The sequence below is a fragment of the Amblyomma mixtum genome, chromosome 2, assembly GCF_055824585.1.
Source record: "Amblyomma mixtum isolate Tamu chromosome 2, ASM5582458v1, whole genome shotgun sequence".
Lineage (NCBI taxonomy): Eukaryota > Metazoa > Arthropoda > Arachnida > Ixodida > Ixodidae > Amblyomma > Amblyomma mixtum.
Genome location: NC_143013.1, coordinates 209,709,182 through 209,731,014, shown reverse-complemented (window position 1 = coordinate 209,731,014; position 21,833 = coordinate 209,709,182). Strand labels below are relative to the sequence as shown.

General features: G+C 48.0%; 1 pseudogene; it reads left to right on the top strand.

Moving 5' to 3' along the window:
* The first annotated feature begins 16,094 nt into the window (after positions 1-16,094).
* LOC149362440 (uncharacterized) lies at positions 16,095-21,725 on the top strand (annotated as a pseudogene).
* Positions 21,726-21,833: the final 108 nt, after the last annotated feature.

The window sequence follows — 21,833 nt, the reverse complement described above, 5'->3', positions numbered from 1 at the left end:
ATAGCGGGCATTTGTTGGCATATGTGGAAGGATAAATTTGAGAGACGTAGAAAGACGTTAGGGAAAGACAGAACAAACGCTGTCTTGTGTACAGCGCTCGTTTGCATGTTGAAGAGACATACGTTTCGCCCTCTACGCCCATCCTCCGTAGGTGACGGGAAAGTACCTTCCTTCACACCCCATTCAAATGAAGGACAGCAGTCTTCAAGAGAATTTTTTTAACTTTTTTATTTTCTCTTCAAGTCTTGATCAATGGGAAATTAACTGCGGAATTACTTTATTCCTCAAAGAAAATTTCAGCCATTGTTCCTAACGACTTTGTTAGCGACGGTGCCGCTACGATGTCGCATTTTAGGCGTTCTCTGCGGAATTTGTCAATGATTTCCTAGGAGATATCTTCTACTCCCAACAATATCAATTTGTGCAAAGATGGCACACACTCTGTGCATTTAACGACCGATATGTGAACAGCTGATCTTCGCAAAACTGCGATACGAACGTGAGGCAAGTCAGACTGCTGAACACATCGCAAAGGCGATGCGCGCGCGCAGTGAAGACCATTGCCCGAGCCAACCAGTGGGACGAAGTCGCTGAGCTCGACGATCGCGCAGCCGTCTTCCATCGCCAAACGACCGTTGGCTGCGCCGTTTCTCGATTTTACGACCGTATCCTGCGGTACAGCTATAGCCGGCTTCGAAACGCCTCATCCACTAGGAGGAGGAAAATGCGGAGCCGAGACTTGTCGTTCCTTTTTTTTTTTTGAATGCCGAGGCGGCAATGAACGGGTCCCCGTCTTAACGGGCCCCGCTTGGCTCCGTGCGTAATTCCAGTTGTTCAGCGGCAACCTGCGGCGCTCGCGTCGCTTGCGTGCGATTCTGAGTGGGCTAGTACGCACGCAGCTCGGTGGATCGGCCTGAATACCTCATCCGCGGCCGGCCGAAAGCGAATTCCGCGGTCAACGAGCGTTCGGCCGATGGCGAACGCACCCGTAGACATGCACTTCTTTCTTTTATGACACTGAAGGCAGCTTTCGGCCTTTTTTTTTCCTTAAATTCTCTTTGCAAGCAGTGCTATCTACGCTTGTTAGAGCGATTGTGCGGCTATGCAACAATTTTTACGAAACCAAAAGAAAGCGCTTTTGTTTGTAGCAGAGCAGTGATATGAACCTAGGAATGTCGCTTTGTCTTCAGAAAGCCGCGTATTCACGAAAGGCGTTACCAGACTGAACTACGTGTAAAGCGTAAGCCTACACCCTCGCTCCTAATCTATCTACTTTTTCCGTAATTAATTCTGTCAGAATACCGGCACCAAGCTTTGCAATGTTCGTTTGTTTATGCTTAATGACTCTGGCACGCGGTTTAACCACTTCGTTTGTGGCGCAAAATGTCATAAGAGTTATCTTGAATGATTCCAGCTGTGCGCAACTGCTTCTACATTATTCGAGACGGTAGTGGGTGGTTTTCGTGCTCTATCTCGAAAGATATTCCTCCCCTTTAAATTGACCGCGACCGAGAACGGCAGTGATTCGATTCTTCGCCGACCGCATTTGTTGCCATCGCCGTCGCACAGTCGTTCACTGCTTTGTAAGCGCGAGTCAGCCCAATACACAGTCTGAATTATTCACCACTATCCACCACTATCCAACTATCCACCATCACACAGTCTGAAGCGCTAGTGATGTGCTCCGGTGCAAACGAAACGAAATCTGCACTAAATTTGCTTGGGGCCAGGTTCTTATGTCTGAGCAGTTCTCATCACTATTTGGCTCATCACGATTCCCATCGCTATTATAAGTGAAAGTCAATATATGACTTAACAATTCGCTTTATATCATTCACACTGCATACTGCACTGCAACAGGCCATTATGCGATTGCGGCCGACCTAGTCTGCTAACTCTCCAATAGATTTTAGTGCATAAAAGTGCATTCTAAGGTTGTAATTTATAGTTTCTCTTATCCGTTTTTCCTTTGTCCCCTCTCTTCGTGCCTGGTCTTCTCGCGTCCGCCGTTCCCGTGTCGGCTTCTCCTATCACTATAACCTTTTTTCCGTCCATACGAGAGCACATGAATAACGATAAATTGCACACTTGGATAACAGTAAATAGTAGCCACGTCTTCGTGAGCACATACTGTGTATATCAATTAATCAATCAATGTTTTATTACTTTCATCAAAACAAAAGTTTACAGAACAGTGCCTGGACACGCAGCAAACTCGAGCGCTTATAGAGAGCACTGCGTGTAAGCATGATTTCGCAGGTTATCCTGGTACACCTCGAATAAAAAGAAAAAAAAGAAGAAGTAGCACTCTGAGATGGTAGACTCGACAGGAAGCATTAACTGCTACCGGAGCCCATCTTACTTGAACAAAAACAGAGGTGCGACCTCACCTGGTGAACACCGCAGCGTCCATGTACTTACAAGAGCACACGGATTATATAACCACATGGTTATATGGTTCAGTCCAGCATTCCAATGATTTCAAATAAATACCACCTCACAATAGAGGAATTGCGTGCACTTTCTAAACTTGACTTTTATTCACTTTTTGTATAATTCTTGCTAATGCTTCGCTGTTTATTCCAATTCCTTATGTTATAGAGTTGTTTGCATTTGATGTCTATTGTTTGCTAACTAGCATCGCACTTCTGATATTTGTTGCGTGTATCTGTGCTACTCATCTTTGTCAAAGCGTCCACTGTCAGCTATTGGGAGGTGGGGTAGTCAAGCTACTAATGTGTAGCTTTTTTCCCACCTTCCCTAACACATCTCTTGCAACATTTTTTTGTTTTTTGTGGTAAAATAAACGTCTAATTCAAACATGTAGCGTAGAATATTCTAGGCAAGAGGCTAGGTTATCCATCTTATATAGAGGAGCTTGGAAGAAGGTGCAGGCAAGGACGCCCTCCAATCGATCGCATCGAACGACTGTCATGACGTCGCAGCCGACCTTCTTGTGTCACGCCAACAGAAGCAAGGTGGCTGATGGCGACTTTGGGACCATACGTAGACGCCATTGGTTGTTGGTTGGAGGGCCTTTTGTGAGGGAGACTTGCTGCTTCGTTTTTTGGTTTTTATCACGCTACAGTCTTTAGCTGTTGGAAATGTCTGCGCGAATTTTACGTAGAATATTATGCTGACCTCTCATTCGGGACTAAAGAAGAGTAAAAAATGCTGAGCATGAACGTCGATGCAGAGGCCAAATGCTGTATTATTCAAATGTGGTTAACTACAGCTGCATTTAACCAGAATTAACAAGGGCACAAAGGCTTGATGAACTCTCGTATTTGAGAGAAAGGGCTCATTAGGCCTGATATAACTGAAGTGATTAACTGAATATTGATAAACATGTTACAGTATTGAACCGTTTTCATGTTCTTGCCAATATATTTAAGGATTAATCTGTTGCTACTTACAAATAAATTTTTTTATTTTTTGTTCTTGTCTCCTTGCGTTTATTTTAGTAGATTGTAGCAATTAGCACGAAATGACATCACATGTGGAACTTTCTCGGTGAAAAGTTTTGAAAATTACGAACCTGCAAGCCACTCGTACGGAAATATTGAATGTAATGGTCCATCATTCTGAAATTTAGCAAAGTATTTCTTTTAAATTGTTTTCATCAATCACATCGAACAGTTCAGACTACCATAGAAAACAATGCAGAATACTTTTCGCGATAGCAAAAACGTTAATAGAAACAGAAATGCATGACATACGTGGTTGATCTGCGGATATATTGATTGTTATAGTTAAATCTTAACTTATATTAAAAAATTAAGTTCATACACGGTTTCCCGCTCGAAAATTCTTTTGTCCAGAATTGTTGAGTACGAAGGGACTAGTTAAGCTGGTTAGCGTGTCTCCGCGTTAAAAACATTCATTATAAGACACCTCCACTGCATTGTCTGTCCATAGCACAAATTTTTTTCGAAAATTCTTTTCTTCGTGCGGGGCGAAAAGTTAGCGTTTCTTATTCATTCCTTTAATTATTTTGTATTTATATGTACGTACCTAGTATTATATATGCAGTGCATATGTCTTGAAATGAAGATAAATGAGTGCTATTTCATACACGCATTTTCAACAAAAATATTGAGCAGTAATGTGCTACCTAAATCTTCAAATGCAAACTTTAATAGAAGTAATAGCAAATAAACATACCTTTATGTTTGCATTGCAAGAATAACAAATAATTTGAAATTTTAGAAACAAGAAAAGCGTTTCTTGTCTAACTGCCTAAAGCGACTTAATGTTTTAATCTTCTGACATAATACTTTGAGCTAGGAAAAAAAAACATTTGCTCCCTTATGGGAACTTGCTAATTCTTGAAAGTATTACAGTTCATTTTTTTTCGACGTCCTAAAAAGAGGACATGCACCAGCTAACATAAATGCCTTTCTGAATTACCAGCATTCAAAGAAAAGCAGCAAACTAGTAATGCTAATATCCAGTCAAACCGACAGCAAACATTCCAAGGATGGACGAATATCATGAAAAAAATTGGCTGATATTTATCAAATTCACACAATGTTTGGAATATATTTTACTAAAGGAAACGCAGTAAAAAAAAACATTTACCTCAAAAATATTTAGTCACGAAAAAAAATCACCTCTACATAAGGTTCGCGTGCCACTGGGGGAACAAATGCTAAAAAGGGAAAGACACAGCTCAACATGTCCGAAGAGCGATCCAGTGGCTTCTTTCTGGACATAGTGGATTAATTTCGGTAGAAATGCATTCGCAGGAACTGACAACGCGCTCGTAAATGAGCAGGGCATCAAATGACACGCGTCCGCCGTTTTGAATTTCTTTCAGGAGTCTCTGGCTTTAGCATAAAGCTCATCGCGCTTACTGAGCATTAAAGCAAACTTGTTCATGTTGACACCGATCTTTTTGCCTCTGCTAACAAAAACCCCGGCCCGTCGTTCGATCTCGTCGTACGTTTGGCTTCGCGCCACGGTGTGTCAATGGATTCACTGCGCAACGCTATCACTGGATGCAGGATGCTTTATCTGAAAAAAAAAATTCAAGGGGACGCTTTGTTGGCCTAAAGTGCGGTGAGTCGGAAGCCTTAAGCGCGGTGGTACTGCTTGTGTCACTCATGTGTGGTTAAGATGTTAAGCTTCGCCTCTGAGTGTGGAACGCGACAGCGTCTTGCAACGCTACCAGGGAGTCCACAGAGCGTCATCGCCCATTCGGCTCTACGCCTTGCTCGTCCGTAAATTGGTTTTTGAGGAAAGGAAATGTATCTGTCGCGCATATCTCGGTGGACACCTGAACTTCGCCGTAAAGGGAAGGGAGGAAGATGGGAGTGAGCGAAGAGACCGTATTCACTAGACGCGCCTTTGTTCATTCCAAACCATCGAGATGGCATGGCGGAGTGGTTAGCGTGCTGGTCTCGCACTTCAGAGACCCATGGTTCGATTCCCCAACTCGACCAATTTCCTACTCGGTTTTATTTATTTATCTGGTCTGACTAGAAAGGTTAATTAGGCTACTTGGTTAATTAAGCAATTAACTAACATCAGTCCCACTTACTTGGAGCATCACTATACCGTACCTATAAATGGTTGCATGGTTACTAGCCAAAGTACAATTGGCCCCGTTTGAAATTCGCGCTCTGTGACGTCTCGACCACTTAGACCAATTGAAAAGCGTGACATGTCTGTCGACAACTCCTGCTTACAACGATGAGACATTAAAGCCTTCCGCCTTAAAAACGGCACCATCTGAAGATGGCGGCCGCATATGGTGGCGTTTTAATACAGAAAGAGAAAGTGACGACCATATTAATTTGAACATCCCTCCGACATCTTAGGCCCGTTTCACATGCTGCGAATTTCACACCGCCCGAAACTGCGAAATCATTCGGTATACGGCTGCAGTAGGCCGCCGGTCTGGCCGCAGACGGCTTGCGGACGGATTCCGTGTGGTTTAGATTTGTTCGCAGAGAGAAATAATTCGCAGTGTAGGGCGGTGAAGTTCGCAGCATGTGAAACGGGGCCTTAATCGGCATAAAAATCGGCAAGCCAGCCGCAAACAGAAAACAAAGCTTTCCAGTTGACAGTTGCTGATTGTTCTGAGCTACATATTTGGTCTTGATCTGATAGTGTGATCTGACATCAAGCTGAGGCTCAATGCTACTAGTAGCATTTCGAAGCAGTATCTAAGGGCGCAGCAAAATCGCGACACTGAAGCCGTTCGGAGATTATGCCATAGGTTAAAGTTGCGAAGTGTGCTCCTCAGACCAGCACCAAAATTCAAAGCTTAGTGATATTGCTACTAATTACTGTTATAATGAAAGCTGACTCCTTAGACTATACAGCCGACGGAGCAACAATTCCCAAAGGGAACTGGTAGATTTCAACAGGTCACCGTTGACCGGTGCTTAGAAGGGGTAAGGAAAGAGTTAAAATGATCAGCGCTTCGTGCTTACGGCAAATTAAAGTAAAATATGCTAAAGTGCTTTGTTCTTTGCGCTGTTAATGGAAAACGCTGACAAGCTGTACAAAGAATCAAACATGAGTCGCTTAGCTTCTTGCAGATATTTTCGGATGTGTTTCCTGCATTGCAATGATGATTTTAGGGTACCGCTAATGTAACGGCATAATTCAATGTTGGCAGCGTCACTGTTGCTTATTCTTAGTGTTGCAAAGCTTCTGTATTTATTGTAAGTGAGGGAAGCGTTGTGAATTCTATTCGAAAGAATTCAACATTAATTTTTCGACAATTATCTATTTACGGAAGTTGTTCTTTATTTTCCGCTGCTTTTTCGTTGGTACTTTTGCCAGAGAAGAGTACTGTCAGCAAATCGCAGGAGTATTTTCTAGCAACAGGTTGCTATTCAATAGGGACGCAGAATAACATGCAAATGTATATGTTTCCTTGAAACAGAGGCGAGAAACACGCGGGAGACTGTTCTGTTATATCTCCATCGATTAGGTCGCCCACAGTGTCCTCTGAATCTACGCTGAATAAAAATGTAATTTATAAGTACATAAGAAGTGCCACTCGGGCGTGTTTCTTCATAGCTGTCCTTTGACAGCAGGAAATTGTGAAGGCTCTCCATAGAGAGAGTATAAGAATGGAACTATGAAGGTTTAGAAAGTCGTTCGTACCGACTTGTTAGTATCACTGAATACCTGCTTTCAATACCTACTTCCGTCCACTACACAGAAGCGCGATTCGTCACACAGGCCACAGGCAGGAGGCTAGTAACATATTTGTGATGGCTAGAGGGCAAAATGCCAGTGCAATTTTATACACGGTATATACAAGATAAAGAATTCAATCCCTGTTTGTAGTAAGCTCTGCGATTTCTTGCGTATAATAGGTTTATCCATTTCTCAAACTTCGTGAAAACGCTTGGCCACTTGAAATGTCACTGTACATGTGATGCGATGTCCAGCGCCGGAGGCGACCATCCGTTCACAACAATCCTCTCACGCAAGGCGCGGAGCACGCATCACCAGCGCGTCGAGCGCAAGCGACGGCCGAAAGCGAAAGCGTGCCACCCCCGACCCCGCCGATCAACGCCTCGCTCAGAGCTCGCCCCGAAATCACGACCTGTCCGCCGACATCGGCGCCGAAAGGGAGGGGGGCACGCGAGGTCCTCCGCTACTACAGTGACGCGTCTGCCGCAACGTCTGTCTCCCCCATCCCCCCCCCCCTTTCTCTCAATTGGGCAGCGAGAAAGGTCACAGCCAAAGGCAAGGGGGCGGAGCGGGCAACTCTCGCGTCCAGGCACCCCGCGGGTCTCCTAATTGCTGTAATTCCCACGCGTCTAAGTGGACGATTACGGGATGCCGTGAGCTCACGACGACGTCCACAGTAGCTCGCTGCCGTCTTCGCTGCCAGGTCTACAGCCTCCTGTGTCCCGCAACTCCTTCGAAGGAGGTCCGAAGCGTGCTGTCAGGTCCGGCGTCGCGGAGACTCCGTGTGGCCTCCTTAGCGCCGCTTTATTTTTATCTCCCGTCAGTTATTACGGCTGCTACCAATTTTGTTGTTGCGTTTGCTTGGAATGCACAAGCGAGCGTCGTAGCCACATGCATGGACACTGCCTTTAGATGGGACGCCGTCACCTATTCCTGGTCCAGATTCGATACGGTAAACGAGCTGCCCGTGACAGGTGAAGACGTCGCAGCCGTCGCAGGCCTCGATGCGCTCGTGGAACTCGATGCCGTACTTTCCGTTGAGCTGTGTGACAGCGGCGGTTGGAGGCGGCGTAGCAGCCCGTCGCCTGCATGTGGCAGCCGAGGCAGTCGACGCTTCCTCGAACGAGACACGAGCCTATCGTCAGGCCGACAGCGGCCGCATGTGTGTTTGGAGCAGGCGTTTCCTGACTATGCGCTTTAAGCTTCCGTTCCAGGTGTGCGTCTTTCCGTCTGCTTACTTCCCTGGCCGTACATCCGCTCTAAAAGCAGCTGTCCCAACCGCCTCGAGGAGTGAACAGACCCTGAAGAACCCGACGACGAAATGGCGCAGCGCGAGTTCTCCAAATCGTTGCCTCATTTAGAGCGACTGATCTAAATAAGGCAGCACCAGCCCTAACTTGACTGTGCATCTTTCAAAAAGACGACCTGTGGAGTTCTAGACGGGCCGTTCTCAATGCGTTTATGTTGCCCCTCACGTCGGACTCTCGACTCACCATCCGGTAGCACAATTAAGGTACAGAAACAAACATTTTCCCTTTCACCCTCATTTGGCATGTGCACATTAGCAGGCTACTGGACGAATGAAATTCCTCAAAGTATTCAGACGTAATGCCATACATTCTGTCAGAGTTATCTCAACTCTGCTAACTCTGCTACACTTAGGCCAGAAATTGTTATCGCTCGTTTTACATGGATGAGGTTCCCTCACTTTATTACCGTCTCATAAAAACGTGTAGGGCCGTACTGAGTGTTTTCTGCGCATGCGCGTCGCTTTAACGTGGAAATAGCCCTTTTTTTTCGTACGGACACAGTAATTTATGATTCCATCAATAGGATTCGCCTGCACTCCAGCCTTTCTCCCAAATAATGACATTGCTTTCAGGTTTCTCGTTGATGTTTCGTTTTCGCGTCGGATGGCGAATACACACGTTTTTTCATCAGACAAGTATCGGGAGAATCGGGTAAATAATTGACCGAAAGCAGGAAAGAAACCTCCGACAAGCGAGTACAGTCTCGTGGTAGTCACAAGAAAAGGGGTGAACATAGAAACGAAAACAAGAATTGAATGAAAAGTTAATGCAATGAACAACGGTGATCCTAACCCCTGCATAACTTTTTGCCTGACACTTTAATTTAAGTTCTTTTTTGTTCGTTTTTTCATCTTCTTTTTTCGTGTTGAGCATTAAAAGCACTATCAATGACCTTGCCTGTACCAAAGTGTGTCTTGGGGCAATTCAAGCAATGTGCCCACGAAGCACGGTTCTCCTTATTCTCTGTCCCAAAAAAAAAATAGGAGAATACTCAACCTACACTTCAAATCACGCAGCATTTATGTATACTTTTATTGGTCGTTTACCTTCATCTTCTATGTATACATGGCTCGACGTTGTTATGTTTTCATTCATTTGCAAATTTTAAAGCTTACATACTTCTTCACAGAAATCACATCTTAGATTTAAAGGTATACGACTCCGGTGTACAGAAACAAATCCTTAAATTTAAAGCCCCGCTTCACAAGTGCATCTGTAACCTGACGCATTCCAATAATCTGCTTATTGACGCATGGCAGCAGAGGCCGTAAAATGGCGCTTTAGTATTTTGTACCCAGTTCAGATACAGTGTACCGCGGAAACTCCCTCAGTCCTCAGACTCTCCACATGCAGCCACGGAAGTATGCGCCCAGTTTACCGGAGAGCTAACCGAGCCCCGACACTCGCTCGCACGCCCCAGCACAGGATACAAAGCAGGATAAAACGCCACTGTCGTCGTTCATCGGTGCAGTGTCCGGCGAGGTGGGCTCGGATGCATAGCTACATGCAACGACAATTTTTCTGGACACTCCAGCCATATACACGCCTTAAAGGTCACAAAGTTGCGTAAAATAAAAAATTTGCCCAACCGTCACAATGAACACCATGAATATCTGCAAATTGGCGCCTCAGCCCGCAGCTCTCCGAAATACTCCGGGTTGTTAAGCACCGGTCAGCCCAGGGCTGAGCTAGACTCGTTCTGACAGCATAAGCAACCAGCTCACAGCCCAACTCAGACAATGACACTACTTGCTCAAATTAAGTGGGTAGAATGGACCAGCAATGCACGTCAGACACCTTAACTAAAAAGCAGCCGACGGTCTCTTATTCGGACAGGTTTCAATAAAGAGAAGGGCAAGTTGTCGAAGGATACAGACGCTCCAGACAGAGTAACGAAGTTGGCAAGTCCTCTAGGATAGGCTGTCTCGTTTGGCGCACGAGACGAGTACTAGTAGATAACCAGGAAATATCTCTTTTCCGTAGTACACATGAACTAACTCAAGTGAGTAGAGCATCGAACGCGAAATTCGGAGTTCGTGGGTTCGGATTCCACCGGTGGCATGTTGTTTTAAGAGCATTAGTTCTTACTACTTAACGTTTGTAAACGATGCGTCTGTCTGCACAGAAGGTCAAATTGACCAAAAGAGTAGCACCAGTAGCGTGTAGCACCTGAATTGATACCTATACTTTGAACCAGTTATATATGTGCCAGTAGCGGCCATCGATGCCGCTACTGGCACATATGCGATGGGGTCTTCCTCCACCTGTGTTGAGGAGGAGGCCGTAAAGGAGAGGCCATTTACCTACGTTTCGCTGTGGAGTACGACTGCCGTGTACTACCCCCTCGTTACCGGTCCGGTAACCTCCGCGTAGTATCCCCCGAGCTACTGCCGTACTGTGTTTCAAGCCGCCGAGCGCGCGCTTCCCGTCTTCCCTGGCCTAGCTTCGTGTGCATATTTTTGTACGTGACGGTTACGTGTCCACAGCTCCGGTACCCTAAGCATCCCCTCTCTTTCCTGGTCGTGTTGTATATAGAGGCGAGCGAGAAGGTGCCGACCTGAAGGCGTCTACCCAGTATACAAGCCCAGTATACTGATTTACGAAATGGGCCTCCGTGAGGTCCTGGAACGATTTGATCACGGCAAGGGCGGTAAAACGTGCATTGTAGGTGGTGATTGGGAGGTCCAGAGCCCATATAGTGACCTTCCGTATCACTCGTCTATGCGCTCGGCATCGTGTTTTGTTAGCCGGAGATATGGGACGGAGTACAGGACTCTGCTGGTGACGAAGGCCTGGGAAAGCCGACGCACATTCCTACTCAGCAGTCCACCACGCTTATTCAATACGCGGTGCATCATCCGTTCAACCGGTTCACCAGTCTTCCTGAGCTTGGCGATAGCTGTGTCAGTTTTGAGGCGATTGTGTATGTACAGACCGAGGATTCTGATTTCCTTTGCCTCACGAATAGGTCCTCCTGGTAGGACCAGGCAGATGCGTGTCTTGTCTTTACGCTTGGCTTTGATGTGGACAAATTTGGACTGAGCTGGGACGCACTGGAGCCTGTACGCCGACGCATAAAGGCCCGTTCACACTTGCGAGTCGCAGAGGTCGCGCGACTGTTTTGGTCGAAAAGCGACAGTCGCAAACGGTCGCCCTGGTCGAAAAGCGACAGTCGCGGGCCAGTCGCTCGGTGCTCGATTTTTTCAGCCTCGCGACTGCGAGTCGCAAACCTCTGAACCAATCAGCGAGCGAGCCAAGCTTCCGGCAACGACACCGCTCGCGGGCGCGCCGGGCGACGACCTGCGCTGCTCCCAGCGGGCTGCCGTAGTCGTCGCTAAGCCTAGCCGGTTTCATATCGATGTCGCAACTGAGGGCGCTTCGGATCCTGGCCAGCGCTAGTAATTAAGATGCTTCTTTCGTCACCACTTTATTGCGGACCTTGTATCATAATAATATCAAGACATGCTCGACTTCTGCGACGCCTTCAGCAGCGGAGCTAGCAGACAACAGTCGAGCCGCATGGAGCAGCAGCAGCAAAGCGGCTCTGGGAAGAAATTTGCTTTTGTCGCTGTTATCCCTTCTACCAGCAACTCGGTACTGGCCAGCGATCTTCAAAAATGATTCATTTTTTACATTCCTGTACCCAAGGGCTTGGTATGAACGCGAACAAGCAATCTTTGCGCATTTTTGTGACGCCGCGGCGGCCGACATACTGCAAGCTGGTAGGCCGGCCCTACAGAGAAGCGCGCCTCTGTCTTCGTGACGCTTGTACGACCTCGGTGCACATCAAAACCGTCACGACAACCTAATCTTCGCTCGGGTAGTTGTATTACATTGCGAATAGCAGTGTAGACTATCGAGCGCGAGTACAGGAGGCGCGGCCAAAACAGACGAAACTCTCGAAAACGCGCGAACAACGTCATTCGCGAGAGTTTTCGCTTCAAACGAGAATCTAACGAGAAGGCGACCCGCTGGTCGCGCTTGCAAGTGTGAACAACGGTGTTGTCGAGCTGCTACTTGGTCGCAAGCGACTGCGAGTCGCACGCCCTTTGCGACTCGCAAGTGTGAATGAGCCTTAACAGTCGGCGACGGAGGCGGCCTGTTGAAGACAGCCCTTCGTTTCTGCCAGGTTCCCCTGTGTGTTCATTGTTGAAATGTCATCAGCACACAACGCATTTCGATGCCCGGTATCCGAGCCAACTCTCTCGAAAGGTACATCATGGCGGTGCCAAAAAGCAGCGGCGTGAAGACCGCACCTTGCGGTGCGATTATCGTGTCCATGAGGTAGGGACCGTATTCGTCATCCTCAGGTGTTAGATAGGAAAATGACTATGGCGGTTTTGCAGTATTTGGAGAGTGGTTACCCTCCCATATGGTGTTGATATAGTCGAGGAGGTGCACGCATGCTTAATCGGGAAGATTAGCAAGAAGCTTTACCGTGATCTTCACTCGGACCGGTGCCGTGCCCCTTTTCATCTTAGCAAGTGCCGTTTTGAGGTAGTTTACCTCAAAGGGCGCATCCAGTTCGGTGTTCGGTTTGCCCGTGCAATAGTATTCAGGTCACTGTGGTTCACGGATGCGCCAGATATATCTGTCGCTCAGGGTATCGCAGCTGTGCTGTAGTGCCTTGCAAGTCATGTAACATGGTCATACAAAATTGTGCACCAGTGTTTGTGTCGTTCCTGCGTTGTTTGCGTCATTTGAAATGCGCGATTATGTATGGCCACGTTTACAACCAAGTAGCCCAATTTGAAACCATCTTAAGTCTTGTAAGCCACGGTCTTGTAAGCGGCCGACTAGTGGACCTTTCGCGTCATTCGCCAGTTGTTTTTCTTGGCCTCTTATGAATAGGAACGTATCGACGAGTTGGGATTGGCCAGGATATGACAATGGGTGCCGAAGGAAATTATATTCGAGATTTAAACGCAAGCTAAGTCTGTAAACATCATCATCATCAGCCTGACTACACCCACTGCAGGACAAAGTCTGCTCCCATATCTTCCAGTTAAGCCTGTCCTGTGGCAGGGGCGGCCACACTATCTCCGAAACGTTTTGATTTCATCTGCCCATCTAACTTTATACCGGCCCACTGTTACGCTGCCTTCTCTCGGTATCCAGTCCGTTAGCTGCACAACCATCCGTTATCTTGCCTTCGCATTACATGCCCAGCCCAAGCATGCATGCGTGATATGGCGAAAACAAAATAAAATTGCAGAATCATACAATAGGGTCAGAAAAAATATTGAGAGAATGCACTTCTGAGTGCACTTGAAAAGGAAATCTGTTCTCATCTCCTTGCGGTAGGCTCATGGGGATTTAGCATGGGTGCGTCTTCTTTCTAGTAACCAGTCACTTTTCGCCATGGGGCAACAAATTCTGCTAAAAAGAAAAATGTGCTTGACACACTCCAATAACATTTTATTTTTATTATTGGCTGACGCTATTCTCGTCATTTTTTTTATTTTGGCACTGAAATAGGGTTACGTGCCTTTATTTTATCGATCAGGTGTAGCAGTTCTAGTCGGAGTAAAGAAGAATATCACGAACGTCTTCCGTGCCTCGTGCCACGTGAAAAGCAAAGAAGAAGCTTCAGCGAACCCTGGCAGACGCGAGACGATCGCTGCTCGACTTCGAAGAGGACCAGGCCGACCCATCTTGCGTAGAAGTGCTAGAAAGCTCTGCCCAGGACATCCAACGCTCTCACGGAGCAGCCCACAAGTGTCGGTGAGCGCAGGAAATTCGCTTTGTTCGGAGCCTCTCCATGCTACGTTGGTTTCGATAGTTGCCCGTAAGCACAAGTGTGCGAGGCCCCCTTCCCGCGTTAAGGCGTCTAGTTACTAGCCGCTGTAAGCGTTGCGATCGAAACTACCTTACTCAACGCTGCCAATGTCGCCCCGGCTTCAGAAGTCTACGCTGTGGTTACGAGTGAATTGATTTCGCGAGCTGTTTGCAAGGCAGCTGATTAATGAAGTTCATGAGGCGCATTCGTCAATGCCTGTGCTCATCGCAGAATACTGGCTACCCAGACGTTGCATCACTGACTGTAAAGCAACCAAGGGAACAAGGAAGGGACGTATGAGAACAACAGTAATTTACTTGTCCTAGCCTCTTACGCCCCACCTCGATGGACACTTCCGAGGCGTACACGCGAAGCGCCTGCGCGCCCAGCACGCGCCGCGACGGGCGTCGAAAACTGGCATGTACCTCCATGCTCCTGGTGCTGGCTTCATGTCAAGCCGTGAACGGAAGACGGTTGGGGAGCGTCAAGTATTCCAAGAAAACGGGGGGGGGGGAGGCTGAAAGAGCTTCAAGCAGGGAAGAAAAGAGTCCCCGAGAGCGCCGCGGTCCTGCCATTGTTGTAAACCGGACCCCGCTTCCGACGCGCGCGCGAGCGCCCGTGCGCAGGCGCCGATATCTGACATGCACAGATATCTGCGCCCCGCTGGCACCTGCTCGCGCGTCGCGCCTTGCGCATGCGCAGACAGGCTCCAGCGTACGTCCGTGCGCGTAGGCGCTTCGCGTGTACGCCTCGGAAGTGTCCATCGAGGTGGGGCTTTACGTGACAACTAATGCAAAATAGTTTATAGGAGATACTTGAAACGCCGCCCGTATTATTGGCGCTTTGCGCTTGTCATATCAGGGCGCTCGCGGTTTGACTGACTATTTGAAGCAAAGAAAGTGTAATTTCATCTGAGCCGGCCCTTTACTATCGCCAAAATAATTATAATTTGTTCAGGCAGCTTTTGATTTCGTTTAGTAACCGTTTTTAGTAACGTGGCCCAGCACACAGCCTTGCCAGCGTGAGTCACGACGTAGTTAATTGATGCCACCACTGTCGAGAACCTCCAAGCACGTGTCTGTCTGGATTCGAGCAGCCGACATCAATTTCGTAGCTTTTACCTTTATAGAAAATACGCGTTCAGCAAAGAAAGGAAGGCTCATTCATCATGCCCCATCACGTTCCTTGCGGTGATGAATGTACGCACAGCTTTGCCGCTGCACATCGGTGCAGCAGGGCTGCTGCAAATCACGACAGTCAGTAAATGAATCTAGAGCAGAAATATGCTCGCCTCAGCTGTCGCCATCAGAGCGTACTTAGGCTTCGGTACAGTAGCAGCTTCCTGTCTTCTATGGCCGTCATTCTAGTGGCCGTTTGGTACAGAATAAATGTTTCCGTACTCTCATTGAGAAAAAAAATAGGACAAGTAACATATCTTCATTTTTGTTCTTACTCATGCATTCCTGCAAGCCTGTGAACAGTTCTAGCCGATGCGTACAAGAGATGTTCCTGAACAATGCAAGAGGTGGGCGGTCGTATAGAACAGGGTGTGCCATTCACCCAGCAGACACTAGTCGTGTCTTGTCAAATCTAACCTAGCAGTGAGCCAGAATGGTGTGCTTGCGCCAACGCAATCATCGACCAATAAACTTCCAAGGAACAATGTTAGGATAGATGGGTCAAATCTACGCCTAGAACGGTTCAAGTCCGACAGGTTCTTCCGCAATGCAGACGCCTGCAATCTCTGTGTTGGCACTTTCCTTTACCTCAGGCGCATTTTCAGGGAAAGCTGTGATCGCAAGAACTGAGCGCCACCCGTCCCTTGGCGCTCCACCTCATCAGCCACCATGTCGCACCAGCGGCAGCCGAAAGCCGCTGACGACGTGGATAGGCCAGAAGTGAGTGGGGCTACACTTCATACTTTTTTTAATGTGAAAGCATTACTAGTCCCATTAAGATAAAAGCCAACGGTTTGTGTGTGTTAGTGTGTGCACTCGAAGAAGGTGCAGAAAATACCTGCGATGGCAAGAAAAATGGGTGGCGTCATGAAGTGGCCGTATGACGCACCCAGCAAACCGAGCGCAGCCAGTTCAGGCAATTCTATAATTATCGTTTTTCTATATATATACTGTCCACTGGCTGACATCCATACTGTGGCAGTCTTTCGGACAACATTCGTACAAAAATTGTGACGCAACTGTTTGTCGCTTTGCGGTGAACTAGCACTCTGTTGCTAGTTTAGCGCTCATCCGGTGTGCTTCGTTTCTGCGCTGAATAACCACTCACCGCTATACTTATCAAGAGGCACTGGTACGATAACGCATTTTAAGTTAAAATACGTGTGGCTGGTTCATAGAGGTCATTATATATAGTTTTCCGTATTCTGTTCTATAATGACCTCTATGAACCAGCCACACGTATTTTATAGTTTTCCGTATTCTGTTCTCTGAAAGACGCGGGTTCGATCCCGTCCGAGGCGGCTGAATTTCTTTGGAGGAGAAAATCTAGAGGCCCGTGTACTGTGCGATGTCAGTGCACGTTAAAGAACCCCAGGTGGTCGAAATTTCCGGAGCCCTCCACTACGGTGTCTCTCATAGCCTTAGTTGCTTTGGGACGTTAAACCCCATTAACCAAACCAAACCAAACCGTATTCCGTTCTAACGCCGCAATGACGCTTGGCGCTTCCCGTGTGCCTTCCAGGCGACTTCTCCAGAAGGTGCCACCGACCGCAGGGCGACCAAAGGCGACGACTGCACGGTGCCAGTGGTCACCTCCGGTGGGCTTTCCACCGGGAAGCGGCGGCGCAAAGACGCCGCCGAAGTTCACGGGTCCAGCGGTGGAGGAGGGGCCCGCAAAAAGAAGCACAGTCGCCGACGTTCCCCCAAGAACCCCAAGGGAGACAGGACGCTGCAGCGCCACCGAACCACCAGCGAGTCGGTTGAAGTCACGACCACCAGTAGCGGCATTCACGGCAGGGAGCCAAGTCCCGAAGTCGGCACCAGGCGGCACCGGCACGGTAAAGGCGCCGATGCGACGGCCGGGGACCCAGCCCCCGACGTCGTGGATTCGACTGCGCCTCCTGGCCCATGCGGTAAACGAGGCATAAACCGACTCTACGCATCCGAGCGTTCATGTGCAAAGAAAGAAGGCATGCTTACCAAGTTAACAATTGTGAAACAATTGCGGGATTTTTAGTATTCTCGTCTGCAGCTTTTGTTCAAGAAAGGCTCGATAAAGCAATCCTTGACCCTCCATGGTCAACGGTTCAATGTTGGGCTTTCACTGGGATTCAATGTTGGGATTCAGTGTTGTTGCGATTTAATGTTGGGATTAAATATTGGGGTTCAAACGTTTCCTTAACAGCTCTGATCATGAGATAATTTTTTTAACACTGTACCCCGTTTTTTTTCCAACTGTCTGTACTCAACCCTTTCCACTTGTTGCAAAGAACAGCCAACCAGAGTGCATTTCACTAAGCAAGATACGCAGTAACCGTACGGGCGGAAATTGACCCATATTGTCTAATTGTTCTCTGTGTGGCCAGTACCGACGCATGCAATGCTTTGGAGCACCTCATGTATCGCAATTATGTAAAAGGTCTATAGAAGGCTCCAAAGTCTGGCACTGGAACGCAGCCGTCGGAGGCGTAGGGAGTATTGCTGTATGGCTGCATGTATGGCTGCGGTTACCTTAAGTTTGAGGGGGCTCATTGCTTAAACGCTAGACTGTAGTGTTCCTGGCGTATTGGCCAAATGGGTATACTTTATCTTTCAATGAAACATACATCAGAGGAGGGGAATATAAAAGGTCAATACAGCTCTCGCCTGTTGCCGCCATGTGTCACGTGCTGAAGCTCTTGGAGACACTTCTAACAACCAGCTGCTTGGCATGACTCTAGAGTCAAACGCATCCATTCATAGTGATTTCCCTGCAGCAGGCGACAGTTATTGGAGTCAGAATTCGCGAAGCGACTTTTGTTGATGCCAATGACAGAAACTTGGTATGCCTTGCATGCTTCGGTAAGGCATCGGTAAACGATTGCTGCTCACATAGGAATCTCTCCGATATATCTTTATCTCACTCGCGTCATTCCAATACTGCGCTGTTTCTCCAAACTTCTTTCAAATTGCCCTTACAATTTTAATTTTTATCCGAAATGTTTTCGTAAATTTATCACTTTAGCTATTTACGTCCTCTCAGGTAAGTATAGCAGCACAAGTACAGAAGCACATGCTGTGGCGCGTCCTCATTTCTAGCGCTCGCGCTATAGCCACGCATGCAACATGGCTGCAAAGACGCCGGTTCTGGCTTAACTACATTCTGGCCGGTCGCTGTTGGCCATGGTTGCTGCCGTCGAAAGACGTTTTGCTTTGGCTCGTGACATAAAGTTTGCTGTAAACCGCTCACGATCAAATTCGATTCCAATAAACGGAGAGCCACTGTCATCACTTTACTCACCCTTTCTCCTGCCGAGCTAGAATGATCAACAACCATCATGTGTGTCACCTGGAGACTGGGAACGTACATATTTACCTGAATTCGCCTTGTGACCAGGTCCTGGGCCTTCAACAGTCCAGCCTCAGGCCCTGAAGCCTACAGCACTCGAATGCCTGTTACCTGCTGCCAACGAACCAACGTCGGCACTCAACCAAACTGATACCGATGACGCTGAGTGCCCCCAGGAAGTGCAGATCGAAACGCCGTCCGTCGGTCCGGCGGATGTACGACTGCCCGGAATCAAGGCGCTGGACAGCGGCAGTTCATCCCCAGGGCTTGATGGAATTCCACCCACGCTGGTGGTCCAGGGCAGGTCTTACGCAAGGAGGGCTTCCGTGGAGCGCACCAGCCCCGGCGGCGTCCATCGCGAGCAAGGCAAAGCCGGAGGACCAGTGGTCAAGTCTTCGCGTCTCGGCGCCTGGCGCGCGTCCCTCACGCCGGCCTCGGACATAGTGATCGCTAGGCTTCCCGTTAACTGGCGAAAACGCCGTAAGGAGACTTCTCCGGAGTCACAGGTGAGCGGGAAATCTACCGTGACAGTTCATCTTAAATTCGTCGCCATTGCTGAGCGCCCGCATTGAGAGCGTCATCTCGCCGACTGTAGGGACAGTGACCCTAATGTAGTTGTTGAATATATGGAAGCACCTGGCGACCTATATGCGGGTAAAGCTGAAGTGCCATGCGAGCGAGAAGAACGTAGTTATGGCCTATGGCAGGACAACAGCTCCTGCCGTGCGCTTAACGGGCGTTACTGCTCTGCATCTCATGGTCTTAGATATGGTCCCTGGCGGAAAAGTACATTTAAAGTACCATTGGTATCGATTTCCTGCATTGATTTCGGTCATAACCATGGTCTGCCGCATTTGGAATGGCAGATGTGAAGACAGGACGGTGATCCTGGGAAAGCGGTATTTAAAGGAAGTGAGGAATTTCACAGTAAAAATTGGCCGAAGAACAATACGGATCACGGGTACTTCACTAACGACTTGTGGATCTTGTCTTTTAACTCCCGCTAAGCGAGGTATGTTAAGAAGCATCATATACTCGTCACCTTAAGTGGAAAGAGCAAGCAAGTAGAGGACAAACTGGGTAATCCGTAATGCCCATAAAGTGCCATTATATCTTCCTTACTACCATAGGACAGAAAGATTTCTGCAGCTAGGAATCCATAACACGATTCAAGAGCTACTAAAGCTCATTTAACCTTCCAGTACTAAAGACTTTTCTGAATAACGACCGATTTCTGTTAAACGGCATCATATGCTTTCACAACACTCATCAGCTCTATTAAAACATTCTAAATCATATACAGAAACAGTTATAAGACACGCCTGTACCTTAAAGCGTGCATCCGGAGCATAATGAGGGCGGGAGGAGGGCTTGAGCTAATGCGGTCCAAAAATCCTTCTCTAAACCCAACGCAGTAAGCGTCGATAATGAAAACACGCCAACCAAAATGCTTTCCGTATAGTGCTAGCCGATCACACATGAAAGCTGTTCAATAGCGCCTCAGTTAGAAATAAGGTACATCCATCAGAAGGAGAAGCTTTAATAGCTATGGTTATTGCTGCAACCAATTCCAAAATCATAATAAACGACTGTAAAACGGCAATACGAGCTTTGAAAAGGCGTCAGTATGCAGTACCGCATTAAAAATTCTATCCAAATTAATGCGTCAAAATACGAACAATTAAACGTGCATAGGTTCCAGCTCACTGCGACAGTGAGATAACCGAAAAAGCCAACCATAAGACCAAGAATTTATAGGCGGGCCGTGGGTGATTCGGATCACCGATCGGCTAGAGAGAGGATGGTCTCGTAGCATGAAATTACTTTCCAATACAGAACAGTAGACTCGAATTCTGCCCGCTACCCCCCCCCCCCCCCGCTACCCCCCCCCCCCCCCATCTCTCGCTCAACAAAAGGCAAGTAGTAGGCTGAAGGCAATGGAAAACAGGAACTTTTATTAATCCGGACATTTATCCCAAATTCTCCGCCCTGCCCGTCGCACGCAATTGTACCTCCAGGTCAGAGTTGGACAACGCAGTCTCCCACTGCTCTAGGTTGGAGAGTCGCTAATGCTCCGTGGGTTTGACCGCGCAGCATTCGAAAATAATATGATTGAGGGTGGCTTTGGGTGCTCCGCACTTAACGCTTCAAGAGAATCCATGGAGCAACCAGCTGTAGCTGGCGATCGCTTTGCCTTTAGTCCCTTAAGGAATAGCGGCTGGCCTTTCAAGGACTAATGGTTATGGCAATATCGTTAATCGGCGATCGGCATAATTCCTACATCCATCCTAGTCCTTTCTTGCCCACAGTGTATACATCTTTCGCGTTTCGTCCTCCGGGCGCCTCTTATGTTCCTTCCGTTCTGTGAGTGCTTTTTGATTCTTTGCGTGAAAATACTCTTGCCATATTTTAATGAGCCGAGATAAAAATTCAGCGGGATACTTTGTTGATCGAAAGTCCGGTGAAGCGAAAGCGTTTAGCGCAGTGTTGCTGCTTGTGTCACTGATGTGTGGTTAAGATGTTAAGTACACAATAGTTCGTGAATCTTAAATGCTTGGAGACACTGGAGGGCGTTTGGAAGGCATCCGTCTGATTGGACACCTTTCTGCAAACACTCTCCAGCGTCCTAGACAAGAAGAACTACACATGCGTAGGCAGGAAGCAGCGTAGCCATTAGCACGCTCGGCTGCGGAACGGAAGGATGGTGGTTCGAATCCCATCGTGCAAAAAGATTCCTTTCTGGTCCGACTAGAAAAGCGTGACACCTCTGCTGACAACCTTCTGTCGACAACGATGAGCCATTGAAGGCTGTCGCCTTAAAATTTCAGCCTGGTCAGAGCATTGGACAACTGCGGGACTCGACATATGCATTGCGCAGCGCAAGTCCGAGCAACCGGCCCAAAGCAAGATGTTCACGAGGTGCGTCATGGGAGTAGCCTCCGCCCTCCTGCTGCTCTTCGTCGGCGTCATGATGCTGAGCACCACGCGGGCGTTCTTCAGTGACCGGGCGGCCACGTGCAACACCGAAGGATGCCGCCAGCATGGCCGCCGCCTCTCACTCGCCATGGACGCGGGCGCAG